The sequence below is a fragment of the Triturus cristatus genome, chromosome 11 (assembly GCF_964204655.1).
Source record: "Triturus cristatus chromosome 11, aTriCri1.1, whole genome shotgun sequence".
Taxonomy (NCBI): Eukaryota; Metazoa; Chordata; class Amphibia; order Caudata; family Salamandridae; genus Triturus; species Triturus cristatus.
Genome location: NC_140594.1, coordinates 438110562 through 438124687, shown reverse-complemented (window position 1 = coordinate 438124687; position 14126 = coordinate 438110562). Strand labels below are relative to the sequence as shown.

General features: G+C 43.8%; 1 protein-coding gene across 2 annotated transcripts in view; it reads right to left on the bottom strand.

Moving 5' to 3' along the window:
• RASSF2 (Ras association domain family member 2) overlaps positions 1 to 304 on the bottom strand; it is a 198517-nt gene extending 198213 nt beyond the window's left edge. For both annotated transcript variants that reach the window (XM_085636373.1, XM_085636374.1), the window contains exon 1: positions 199 to 304. The gene's annotated coding sequence lies outside the window, so the exon portion shown is untranslated. The remainder of the gene's footprint in view (positions 1 to 198) is intronic.
• Between the last annotated feature and the right edge of the window lie 13822 nt (positions 305 to 14126).

Sequence of the window (14126 nt, the reverse complement as noted above, 5' to 3'; positions counted from 1 at the left end):
ACCGGTTGCAGCAGCGCTGAGCGTGCGATATTGAAATACTACCCACGCACCCTTACAAACTGATCAGAGCTGGGCACACAGGGGCATAGTCGAAACCATTCATCTACAAGGTGCCAAGTACAAGCAGTTGGTGATGCCCACGTGTTCCATGCAGACGGTTCTGCGCTGCACACGTGCACACTGAGGATGGGTACTCACAGCACGTTCACGTCCTCCAGCCCCGCTGAACTGCTGCCTTCTGCGGCATCCTCTGAACACAGAGGGCAGAGCACCAGCTGCATCTCTCAGACGGGTGGCCACGCCCACCCATCACGTGCCTCGCCCCGGTTGGCCGGATTGGTTAGTAATCTGTGGGGCGGATTCGGACGCTTCGCTTCCCCGCCCTTATTGTCTGAGTCCCACCAGTACCCGAAGCTATCCAACAGCGAGCTCGCTGCCTCGTTGTGGCAGGGCATGTGATATGTGTAAGCGTGGCGTCCGCCGCCGAGGGTACCCAGAGTGTAACTCTGGACTATCGAGAGGTGGTCCCGTGTTTACAGTGGTCCCAATGACAGCAAAGCGCCCTGAAGACACGTGCAGCTGCCCAGTGGCCCCATGACATGACAGAAATCTTTAGCCGACCATAAAGACACGGCACTATGTGCGCTGGGGTTATTGAGCGAAAAGTATAGTCAGTGCTTTAAATGGGAAAAAATAAGTGCAGGTACTCATTAAAATGAGCTAGAGGTGTGGTGAGCGGGCGGGGCTAGGGGCGGGGCTAAGAGCAAGACATGATGATAGTTAACGACTTCTATAATAGTTGCAGCACACACCAAAACACATGAAAAATGTGTTTATATAAACAAAACAGGTTAACTCATTACACAAAATGAAAGAGAAATGCGATATGTTAACATTTCCTTTTTTTTTGCAATAGTTGCACCTTGTTAATGCCATGCTGTTGTTTGGCACAATACTATATATTTTTGAGCACATGAGTAGGAAGAAACTGAAAATACCCCCACTTCGAACCAAAGCTTTTATGGCACAAAGCAAATGAAGCAAATCATCATGACCCTCCCCAGAAGATATCTCTCGTCTCTTCCATCGATCTATCCATTCATCCTTTCATCCTACCATTTACCTGCTGATGTCCCCCATTTAACCTTTACATTCTATTGTCTATTCAGTCTTTCATCCATCATTCAATTTTTCACCATTCTGTCTGTCCACCCTTCATATCCAAACCTATCCATCCATCCATCTTTAAACCTATCCATTCATCCTTTCACTCATCCATCTCTTTATCCACCCTTTCACTCATCCATCAATCCTTTCGCTCAACTATCCATCAACCCTTTCACCCCTTTATACCATCCACCCTTTCATTCCATCCACCCTTTCACTCAATCCCTCCTATCACTCATCCATCATCCACCCTTTCATCCATCCTCCCTCTATTTCATCCATCCATCCAATCTTTCACTTATCCACCCATCATCTGCCCTTTTATACAATCATCCACCCTCTTTCACTCATCCATCCAAACACTCATCCATTCATTCACTCATCCATCTATACATCCACCCTTGCTCACTCATCCATCCACTCACTCACTCACCCACCAACCCTCCCTACTACATTTTTTATGAACCTTTGTCGCCGAGCAGTCATGTACACACAAAGTGCCACCCTTTTTCTTTAAAATACCTCCTGAGTGTGTCTTGATTCTCTCTCTCTCTCACACTTTTTCTTACAAAAAACAGGCATACAAATGCAGGCAAACACACAAACATAAGCAAACACACAAAAGACTTTGGTATGTTAAAAGCCATGTTATAGTCTTCACCATGGCTTTTTTAATTTCCACTGCCTGGGGACTGCCATGATTCCTGTGTTTGCGGAAATGCAGAGGATAGTGTGAATGTGGTTGACAGCACAGGGCCTGAATGGACCCCATAGCTGCCAAGTTTCAGATTGCTATGTGTGACGTTTTCATATTTTCATTGCAATTATGAGTGACATTTCAACGACTATGAGTGACACTTTCTCGCTAGCAAAATTAAGCAATGAAGACGAGGGAATCATAGAAATATCAGAAATGACACCAATTTGAGTATAGCTGCTAATGTTTCAGATTGCTTATGTGTGACATTTTCATAGATTCAGTGGATTTACAAGAGTCAGGCAACAACTGTAACACTTAGAGTGGCACTTTCTTGCGACCAAAATCATGGAGGAAATAGACAAATATCAGAATTCACACTCATTTGAGCAACAATGAAGTCAAACTCTGCAGCAGGTGCTTTTGAAGCTATTATTTTATTTCTAAAAAAATCAGCACCCTCCACCCCAACCTCAGCTTCAGGTGCGGCCAAACCACAAGAAACAAAGAGATCTCTGTGACAAAAATAGCAACTCACTGAGCTATCCACATACAATACAGTACAACACAATATACTTTTTTGAAGGAGGCATATTAACCCTCTACGCTACTTAATGGTGAGAGTGAAATCTGTCAGTAGAGAAAACTCTGACCTCTCTCCAGCGGGAACAATAATCACATGACTTGTCTCTGACTTAGAAAGTCTAACTGTGCTGGGAAAAGAAAGGCTGCTGCTTCGTAGTGTCACTGTCAAGCAGGGATGTTAAATAATTTGAACTACAAATAAATCATCAAAACTGCTGGTTTAGACCAAACATAGCGTATTTTCAGCTCAGACAGACAACTCTAGTGTGCCCATTTGCAAGGCCCTATACCATGCTGGAGCCCCCTAATCATTTTCGTAACAAACATTTTAAATGTCAGCAGCAGGAGATTATTAAAATAATATCTGATTTACCTGAATCTCTTTATAGCTGTCAGAACGATCCACCGAGATGAACTGCTGGCGCGGCACCGCCGGGATCGCTAGCCTGTCTCTTCTTCTTCAGAGAGTCAGGAAGGTAGGTGCCTCAGTGCAGAAAGCAGTTAGATAAGCGCTCCAGGGGCCTCTTCGATGGCATTGTCTGGGCATTAACCCTCCGATCGATAGAAAGTATGGGAAGTGTGAGAATCCGCCCCCTTGCCCCTGATAACATTTCTCTGGTTAAAGTATTACCCTGCACTAACTTTTCACTACCTGAAGTGCTGTGCTTTGAAAATCACACGCACACACTAGCAGGTAAAATGAATCTCGACCATGCTCTGTCAAGCACAGCGTAATAGTGAGTACCCGGACACTATTCAAACGAGCCCTGCTGAATAGCTCAGCAGGGGCTCAGATCGGGGCTACAGAAGCGGCGCCTTGGCTGCCGGAGACACGTCCCACTCCTGCTCACCAGCACAGCTAATGAGCCTACCCTTTCATGAGTACCGGTACTCTCTAGGGCAGTAGAGAAGTGCCGGTACTCAGAGCGATAAATATGAGAAGTGCCGGTACTCAGTACCGGTGAGTACCGGCCCATTTAAAGCACTGCTTAAAATGGAAAAAAATAAGTACAGGTACTCGTCAAATTGATTTGTGGACTAGGGGTGGGTTGGGGGCGGGGCTATGGGCGGCGCTAAGGGGTGTGTCCAGGAGCACATATTTAATTTCATTGAGATTTTCTTGGTGTGCAAATGTGCTTCATGATACAGAAGCCTTCCTTTTTTCTTCATTACCACATATGATCCTATATTCAAATACACAAGTTCAGGATGTATGCTGCACAGTCAAATCTTGTGTTAGACTTAATGCACTATAATTTTGCTTCATTCATAAAACAAAATAGGCTATATATAATGTACAAATGAGAACTGACTTGCTTCTTAGTTCACTAGTGGCATTGTGATCATAGTGGGAGCTCAAAAGTTTCTAACTTTGCTATCACTTTTAATAAACTTCTCTCGATGCGATGATATAATCATATGTACCAAGGTAAAATGTTTCCACATGTTAAAGAATTCACTTTTTATTTAAATTTTAATGTTTTCAAGGCTCGATTTATGTAAGGGCTCTTCAAGCCAAGCCGGACTCTTGATTCGACTCTGACTTTCTATCCTTGTTGGTTTGCCCACCTCTGCCTCTCCCAGAGCCACTCCATTAACCCTAGAGAAAATGGCCTCTTTAAAACAAAATACAGTTGTGTTGAGACACTGCAGAAAAAGCATATCTGCACTTGGGAGTGAAAGAGTGACCTAGTACTTGCTATAAGCGAACCCTTGTACATGCGCTTCACGCCGGACTGTGGTAATAGAAGGCTTTTCGGGATGGAAGCTATACATTTGCTGTGCTGAACACTGCAGACAACACTAATGCATGCAAAATCATGCACAGTGACACGAGCACTTATGCACAATGAAGCTTGAGAAAATATTCTTGCTTTAAAATAGTGAACCTGATTATAATTGTCAACATTTGATAATGGAGGAACGGGCTTCATTGATTGCTTATTTGCCTTTACTCTCTGAATCCCGTCTTCTACTGGCAACGACCCATTTCAACAGTCAACTGCATTCAATACTTTTGTTTTTAGAAATGGTTACATTCGCTGGCCTCGCATTACAAAACCTTGATTCCCACCCTCTCTGCCTCAGAGTCTCTGTCACCATCTATTCCCTACAACCTGGCTCCAGACAAGTGTTGGCATACTCTAATGTACTAGCGCGTCACTTCGGGGAGGGGCTGATTCTTACAGCTATCAGCAGAGTAAAGATGCAGGGGCTCTAAGAAGGGGTGAAAGAACAACAAAGTCTTGTTAGCAAGTCAATAGTCTTTTAAAGACCTGTGAAGTACTCCGGTGTGGCTGTGTATGTGCCCAGGAAGCTGTCTCAGCCAGGGCTGACACACACGACAGGGGAAGGGGGGGGGGTCGGCGTGAAGCCGACCCCCCCCCTGATCCGAATGGGCGTTGTGCGCCTGGGTCTGCTGCCGAATTAGCACAGTGCATGTTATCACTCGATTATCAGAGTGCTGAACGAAAACAGGCCGACTCGTTGTCAGCTGTGTTGCTCTTCTTTCAGCACATACCCATTTCCTTTCTGAGTTGCTGTCCCTTGAGTACCGGGACTCTGTTTGGCCAAGGAGAAGTTCCGGTACTGTGGTAAATAATTTAATTACCGGAACTTAATTTGATGCGGAAAATCTATAATAATAGCTCAGTAAAATAAGAGGCAGAATCCGTGGTATTAGAGGTTCGGAACGGGCTTTATTCCAAAATCAATTTAAATTGAGGAGCTCCATATTCCATCACCACGAAGGTTCAGGAAGTGAAGACGCTACTTTATTGACAAGTAATCATTTTTATACAATAGGCATTACAGTGAAACAGATGGAGGAGGCGTAACAATTGATAGCAAAGATAAAACATACATGCGTAGCTAGAGTGGGTGTAACTGGGCGTAACTAAAGAACGTCATCAGGTATGATGTCATAATAGGGTGGTTCCATGAAAGAATTTCGCAATGTCAGCAGAAATACTTGGCAGAAATGCGCGCGCAGCAGCATGACGTGTGATTGACGTGCAACTAGGGGGTGAAGGGGACTTGACATTTAGCTCTACATGTGGCGACAGAAGTCTGGAGGGTCAAGTCAACCTAATCCCAAATCATATCTAACATCCTATGTTTAGAGAACTATGTTATCCAAAAGAGAGGTCTCTTAGAGTAGAATCTTATTCTATACTGACTATACTGACTGTTAGTGCGTGTACAAGCGTCTAAGTGTCTACACTAAATGCGAGGGCAGAAATCTTCCATAGTAACAGGGCTATGAATTACTTGCATAATGACAGAGAAGCCGGGCCTTTTGCTCGGTAGCTGGAAGAATGTTTACTTAAACTACTAGACAGGAATGCATTGGGTAGGGAGCGGAGCAGATAATCTCGAAGGTGAAATACAGTTTTTGGCAGGCAACAGTCTGATGTCAGGCACCGTTAGTCGCGCAGAGAGTAGGGCAAAGTTCATGGATACAGATGCGAGCTCAGACTGGAGCTTTCAGAGGCAGAAGGCAAGAAAAGCTTGATGGCAGAATCAGGGCCTACTTGCCTGGACTGTAAAATGGCATAAGTGAACCATATAAAGCCGGTGGCCTTTCATACTTAGGAATGGAATATCCGGCCCATTCATGGCGGATCTGAAAGAGGACATGTTGACGGTGGACGCACATGTGTTTGCGTCTTCATAACTGGAACTGGAGGGAACATACATGTACTTGTGATTTATACATGAAACCGTTGGGGTCCAAGATAGGGGACATAACTGATCATAAAAATCCATATTTCCACATTCCCTCCTTGTCCCCTACTTGCCCGTTAAGAGATATCAATCTTCATCAATCCGTTGATCTGTTCATATAACATCATTTGTTCTTCTTTCTTCTTCCGTGATGAATGAAATCTTGGTGGTGGAATACACGATGTGGCACACAGACCACAGATCGCTGGTCCACATTGTAGGCATAGACAGCAACTGAATAATATGAGGAAGCCAATACCTAGGAAGGATAGGACCTTCCATCCAAAGGTAGATAATACACTCCAAAACCAACCGGACCAAGTCCAGGTGCCTGGATTCTGGTGTATCTGGCTTACAATCTTATGAAGGCGAGTTATGGCTTTGTATACAGATGGCGAATTTTCTGGTATGAAAATGCAACAGCTTGATCCGATGACCCTACAAGCTCCGCCCCTATCGGCCAGGATGACGTCAAGGACAAGACGATTTTGAAGCACAACAATCCGCATAGCAGACTGCTCTTCTGTTAAATTGCCTAAGGCGGAAATAGTTTCGTTCACTACTGCTTCAAGGGTTCTGGTTAATCTACGTATCAGCTTACTATTGGTAACTGTACCTATATAGGGGAAGAGACCTTTATTGAAATCTGTGTATTTTTCCCATGCTGTCTCAGTGTAATCGACTATTGGGAGATCTCTCCTTTCTCTATTGTGTACTAAATGAGTGTTTCTGTGATAATCAGGAGGAGCTAGGAAAACAGGTGGCAAAAGGAATCCGATGTAGCAGGTACCATCCCAATCTAGTGGCAAACGTATGTATGCCGTCTGACCACATATGAAGTAGGAATGGCGGGAAGCTCTAAATGTAGACTTGCCTTGATCACTAAATTCTATTACAGTGGTGCATCTACTATGGCCCATATGTATGGAACCATTCTTTCTTACACATAATTCACCTTTTACTGGAAATACTGACATGGCGGGCAAAATTGGAGTAGCTTCGGATTCGACATTCAGGATCATGAGATTAAGCGTAAAATTACCTAATCCATACACTTCATTTTCTAGATCAGTTCCTGTTCTTTTGGGAAGTCCCTCCTTGTTAGGGTGACAGACTCTGAGTAAAACTAAGTTCAGATTTCCCCATACCCAGTTATTCTGGTAAACTGCAGAATTCGAATCTAGGGAATTAATTAAACTAAACCATGCTCCACAGGAGCCGTTGTGTGTGAACGGGTATGGAAAGAGAGGCAGAATTCCTTTATAGTTCTGAAAGGGAGGGAGTCGGCCACATATCCAACAATTTGTAGCATTGCTAACCTGATGGGAATGATGTAACATACTAATAAAAGTGTTATTGCGCAGCGCAAATCTATAAGACAACTCATGCGGAGGTAATTCACTAAAAGAATGTTCAGCAGTAACATTATAAACATGTCTAGAAATAGGATAATATGTGTGCAACAATATACTTGCAGTAATTATTAAAAGATTTAAGAAAAACAAAATTAATAACGTCACTGTGCAATGACTACGCAGTGATTTACAGTACGCATGTCGTTTCAACTTTATCCTTCTGTTTCTTTCTCTATACAGGTCTAAGGGATACATGTCAGAGACGAATTCGACCGATTCACCTTGGAGAGGACTTAAACAATCAAATTGCCGGACTTGTTAGACCGAAGTTTTAGTTTGTATTGTTCATGGTTATTCAGTTCAACCAAAGGAAGTTTTGAGTCAATCGGGGAAGACACGCAAGGTGTGTCGTTTACGTCGGATGGTAGTCCATGAAATTTCTTGATATGACTTGAATGTATCCAGCCTTTTCGACCTTCGATCTTCACGGCTGTCCTCGTCGTTAGCAATACGAGTTGAGGCGATTTCCACCTAGGATCCAGCTGAGACTTCCGATCAAAGTTCCTCACTAACACCAAGTCTCCTGGAATTACGTCATGGGGTTTCACCTCGGTGTTGTCGGGAAAGGCTGCAGCTACCTGTGAACGACAAGATTGTAGTGCAGACATCAAGGAAGCCAAGTAATCTGTCAGCATATTACAGTCAATATCAGTTATTTTGCGTGGTATAGGCGTCCCCCACATATTTGGTGGTCTACCGAAGATCACTTCATAAGGGGATAGCCCCGTTCGAGAGTGTGCTACCATTCTCATGTAAAAGAGTGCAACGGGTAAGGCTACTACCCAGTCGACACCTTTCTCTCTACAGATTTTGGACAATCTAATTTTCAGGGTCTGGTTATGTCGTTCCACGAGACCTGCTGCCTCGGGGTGTCGGACACAGTGAAATTTCCACTGATAGCCTAACAAAAGTGAAACGTGTTTCATTAGTTTGGATGAGAACGGCTGGCCGTTATCTGAGTAGACAGCACGTGGTAAACCGTACCGTGGGAAGAATTCTCGAACTAACTGTTTGGCAGTAGTCGGGGCAGTGTAATCTGAAACCGGGTATGCCTCTGTCCAACGGGAAAGAGCACAGACAACTACAAGAACATATTTGAATCCTCGACATCGTTCCATCTGGATATAATCCATCTAGAGGACTTCAAAAGGGTGATCAGGAGGCTGAAATCCACCCTGTTCTACGGGAATGCTTTTACCTGGGTTAAACTGACAACAGATCATACAGGTACGGACTTTTTGTTTAGCTGCTGCTCGTAAATGTTTGTTGAACCAAATGTGTTGGATGCTGTCTAGCATAGCTTTTTCTCCTAGATGTGCTGGACTATGTACAGTGTTAATAACGACTTGGACCATTGAATCAGGAAGGAACCACACAGATTTTTCCTTCGTCATCCATCCTTGATCCGTTTGGATCCCTCCTAATGCAGTCCATTTCTTTATTTCGTCTGGTGTAGCATGTGTCTGTATGTCGATTACGTCAAGAGCGGGATCCTTAACCATCATGCAATGTGTTGGTGTCGGGACTATTGTCTTTGTCATGTCGGATGTTTGAGTTTGAGCAGTCTGTTTAGCTGTTCTGTCAGCTAGATCATTGCCTTGAGAAATGATATCAGTAACTTTCGTATGAGCTTTACATTTCATAATTGATATTGCAGTGGGTAGATGTATTGCATCTAATAAGGCATGAATAAGGGGTCCGTGCTGAATGTGGGCACCGTGAGAAGTTAAATAACCTCTCTCTCGCCACAGCACGCCGAAGTCATGTACAACTCCGAATGCATAACGTGAATCAGTGTATATGTTGACTTTTTTATTTGTGGCTTGAATACAGGCTTGTGTCAGAGCGATGAGCTCTGCTGCTTGAGCTGACAAGGTATTTATGCAATTTGTTTCAATGATTTCAGTGTCTGTTGTGACTGCGTAAGCGGCCACTAGCTCTCCTGTACCTGTTCTCATACATGAACCATCTACATACAACGTCAGGTCTGGGTCTGACAATGGGACGTCTGTCAAATCTTGTCTGGGTTTCGTCGTGATAGTGATAACTTCAATACAATCATGTGCTAGTGGGTCTGTTCCATTTACAGGTAACAGTGTGGCAGGATTCAATGTACTACAACGTCTGATTTCTATATGTGGCTGAAACAATGTTAATTCGTAACCAGTGAGTCGTGCTATAGTCAAGTGTTGTGTTTGTGTGCGGTTCAAGAGAACCTCTACTGCATGTGGTACTTGTACTGTCAATGGATGTCCTAATACTATGGCATCGCTTTGTCTGATTGCTAAAGCTGTTGCTGCCACTGATTTCAGGCACGCAGGCAAAGCCTGAGCTACGGGATCTAATGTACTAGAAAAATAAGCACATGGTTTGTGTGATCCTGCTTGTTCCTGTGTGAGTACTGACAAGGCAGTACCTTCGCGTTCTGTAACGAAGAGTGTAAACTGTTTATTGTAACATGGTGTTGCTAAAACAGGTGCTTGGCATAAGGCTTTCTTTAGGCTTTCAAAAGCTTGTGTATGTTCCTGAGTCCAAGGGAGAACAGTCGATGTGGCTGTCTCCTGTGTTGTCAATTGAATGAGTGGTTTCGCTAGAAATGCATACTGAGGGATCCACTGCCTACAATATGAAGTGAGGCCTATGAAAGCCCGCACCTCCTTTTGTGTCTTGGGTATTGGCATATTAGCAATTAGCTGGATGCGATCTGGTGTAAGCTGCCTTCCCTCCTTGGACAGCGAGTGACCAAGGTAAACAACTCGCTGGACACAGAATTGCAGCTTAGAAGGGGACACCTTGTGCCCCTTTTCGGCCAAAAATTGTAAAACCGTCAGTGAGGCTTTTTCACATTCAGGTTCGCTTCTAGCGGTGATCAGCAGATCATCGACGTATTGAAGCAGGGCAGTGTTGACTGGCATGTGGATACTGTCGAGTTCTCGTTTCAGTGCTTGGCTATAAATGCTGGGGCTTTCTGTAAATCCTTGAGGTGCGCGTGTGAATTTAAAGCTTCGTCCATTTAAACTAAATCCGAACAAGTATTGGCTTTCCGGATCTATTGGGACGCTGAAGAAGGCATTCTTGAGATCAATTACAGTAAAGAATGTTGCTTCGGAATCAATGGCTGTCAGTAATGAAGAAATGTCTGGGACTACGGGGTATTGTGGTACTATGCATTTATTTAATTCGCGCAGATCAATAACCAATCGATATACTGGCGGGGCTGTTGGATCTGTTCGTTTAAGAATCGGAATTATCGGTGAATTACATACATTGGAGTCAGTTTCCACAACCACTCCTTGGGTAATAAGCTCGTCAATGATTTGTAGTAAAGCCACTACAGCATCTGGGGGTAACTTGTATTGTCGCATTCGTGGAAGTACCACTCCTGCCTTTAGTGTGACTCGATATGGTGTAATGTTCATGCAACCAACATCTGTAGGACCTTGTGCCCATAAATGTGTGGGTAAAGTCTGTAGTTGGTGATCCATGTCTCGGGACACGTAGTGCCCTTTGAAATCACGTAAAAACAATCTTACTCCTTCCGGAGAACAACATATAATAGCTCCTAGAGCTTTCAAAGTTTTTATGCCTAACAAGTTTTCTGGACATGATTTAGTAAGTAATAAATCTGTAGTTCGTGTCAAGGGACCGATCGTAAGTGGAAGAGGCTGTGTTACTTCGTTAATGATAGGTTTTCCTGAAAAGCCAAGGGAAATATTCTGTGAGCCTGAGAGGGGTGCCCCTGGAACTTCACTACGTTTTATTGTTGTTCGGCTTGCCCCTGTATCAAGTAAGAATTTTCTAACTTGACCTAACAGTTCACTGTGTACATAAGGTCCTTCTTGGTCTATAGGGACCTCAATAAGGGGTAAGCCAACTTCCCTCTCTAGGCTGTTTCATGAGTATCGTTGATAATCAGGATAGTCATACTGTGCGGTCTGATACATCTGTCGGGTCGTTGCTTGTGTGGCAGCAATAGGCTGCGGTGGTGGAGCTGGCATAGACTGTTGCGGAGCTGGCATGGACTGTTGCGGAGCTGGCATGGACTGTGCATGCTGCGGCGTTCCTTGTTGGTTCTGATCCTGTCTAAGTGGTCGTGGTCTTTCTTTTGTATTACCTATGGCGATATTATGTTTTAAGACTGGACAATCGTGTACATAATGACCTGGCTGTTTACAATAGTTACATGTCCCTTTTACAGGACCTGTTGAAACACTGGACTGTGTTATACCCTTCTTATGACCATCAGCTGGAACTGTCTGGGAAACTAGCATTTTCATCTTCGTGTCTTTCATGCGTCTATGTTCATGTTCTTGTTCTTCTCTAATTCTATTGTGATGGTACTGTAGCATTTGTAACATTTGTGACGGAGTGTTACCTTGCCAGGTACTCTCGAACTTCAATACTCTATTCTTAACTTGGGGCAAGGCATTTTCAACCAATTTTGTCACAAACAGATGTGGATACGACTCGCTACTTGCTTTTATTCCACTATTTATACCAAAACATTTCTCAAATCGGGAATAGAAATCACTAGTGTCTTCATCTGATTTTTGTTTACAGGCTGAGATTGCACCCCAGTCTTCCTTTTTCGTAGTTAATAAACGTGGCAGTACCTGTACTAGTAAACCTGGTAGTGCTTTGGTCTTGTCCCCGAGCCCTGAACCTGGACCTCGAGCTTTTTCTTCGTTCTCTAATCCTGTCCAATCTATCTTCTGGTCTCCCACCTCCCAATCCTTTTCCTTGAGTTTTTCGTAAATGCCCGCAGGCATTAATACCTTCAATATTGTCATAATGTCGGGGTAGGTATATTCTCCCATGAGTAACATATCTTTAATTTCACGGTGGAAACCCGCTGGGTCTTTGTCATGACTGGGTACCACTTTCTTCATTTCTAATAGTTCTATTTTAGATATGGGTGTGTATACAAACACACGTTTAAACTCATTGTCATCACCCTTTATCGGGTGCACTTCACGTAAGGGATTTTGTCTATCCATGTAATACGTCGTTCTTTCCTTGATGGGCAGTGAGACATGTTCAGGACATACAAAAAGAATGTACTGCTTTCTAGATTCTAGTATTTCTCTAATTAACTTGGTACCGGAACCTCTCCATTTATTCGTGAGTAATTCAGTCAATATATCAGGTAAGGGGCCAGGATCGGAGTGTTGGCTTTTATATAATATAAGGAGTTGTTGAATCATATAGATACCAGCTAAACGCTGTTCATCTGGGGCGAGGTTCAAAAACGTATGTGCTAGTGTATCATCACCATATTTTCCAGGACTATCAACCCAGTGTACGGCTGACCTGGCTAATTCTTGTTCGTCCATAGAATCGAGTATATGATAACCCCTTCGTTCTCGGAGTAATTTGTCAGCGGCTTGGAATGAATGTTCGGGGGACCTTATATTTATTATAGGAGTTTGGAATTTTCTGTTATTATCTGGACGTATCGGACATATCGGATCAGTAAAGCATCTAGTATTATTGCAAGATCTTCCTCTACCTACATAGGCCATGGTTTCTAACTGTCCTGTGGGCAGTTCTAATTCTTCCTCGTCCTCGGTTTGTTCTGGTTCGTCTACTGCTAATCTTTCCTCGTGTATTCGTTCTATTTCTTTGCGGATCTTTCTGCTCATAGCTACTATACATGATCGTTTATCGTGTCTCCCCTCTGATATATTCTTACCCCATGTGGTAAGAATTTGCATTTCTTCCGGATTTACCCCTGGTTGATCTTGATTTCTGATCACACAGTTTATGAGGAAATGTAACAGTTCCCCCTGTATTTCCACCTTTTGGTACTCCATGGCTCTGTTAATACTCTCAGGGTCTCGCCCTGACTGAACAAAGTGATATATATTTTCTAAATGTGCAGTCATTCCTGGTAGCTTTCCTAAGTATATTGCAGCTCGTCGGATACGTAATGATGCCAGCATCATTTCGTCCCCTTTTCCGGGCACAGGGTCATATCTACAATCTATTAGAAGTTCCTTGAGCGTGTTGGGAGTTACTAGTTTGGGTGTACGTTGGTGGGCTAATTCTTGAAAGGAAAGTTTATTTGTTCTGGGTGGCGTAGAAAAAATGCTTGATGTACCTCCGGTAGCACCACCTGGGGTGCTGGATGTGAAAGGATTCGTTGAACGGGATATAGTAACCATAGGTGTGGATGCGGATGTAGAAACAGATGTGCTTGCCGGAACTTGTGTCGGGGTTTGCTGTTGCAGAGGTACAGACGGAGGAGGGTCTTGGCGTTGACCCCCCTCGGCAGACGGTCTATGTGGCGCAGCATTAGCATACTCGGGAGCTGCGTCGTCTAAATAAGAGGAAAGAAAAACATCTTCTGCGGATCTGGGGTGCCCTTTGGGATGTACTTTTATTGGAAACAATGGGGGTGGCAAGTCTTTTGGTATTTCCGGAGTAGCCTTAGGTAATCCTTCGGCCAGAAGAGGATACATACCATTCACAAGGGCATTTCTTTGTCTGTCTGTTTGTTCTGACTTTACTCGAGTACCTTCTTCAATTAATACATT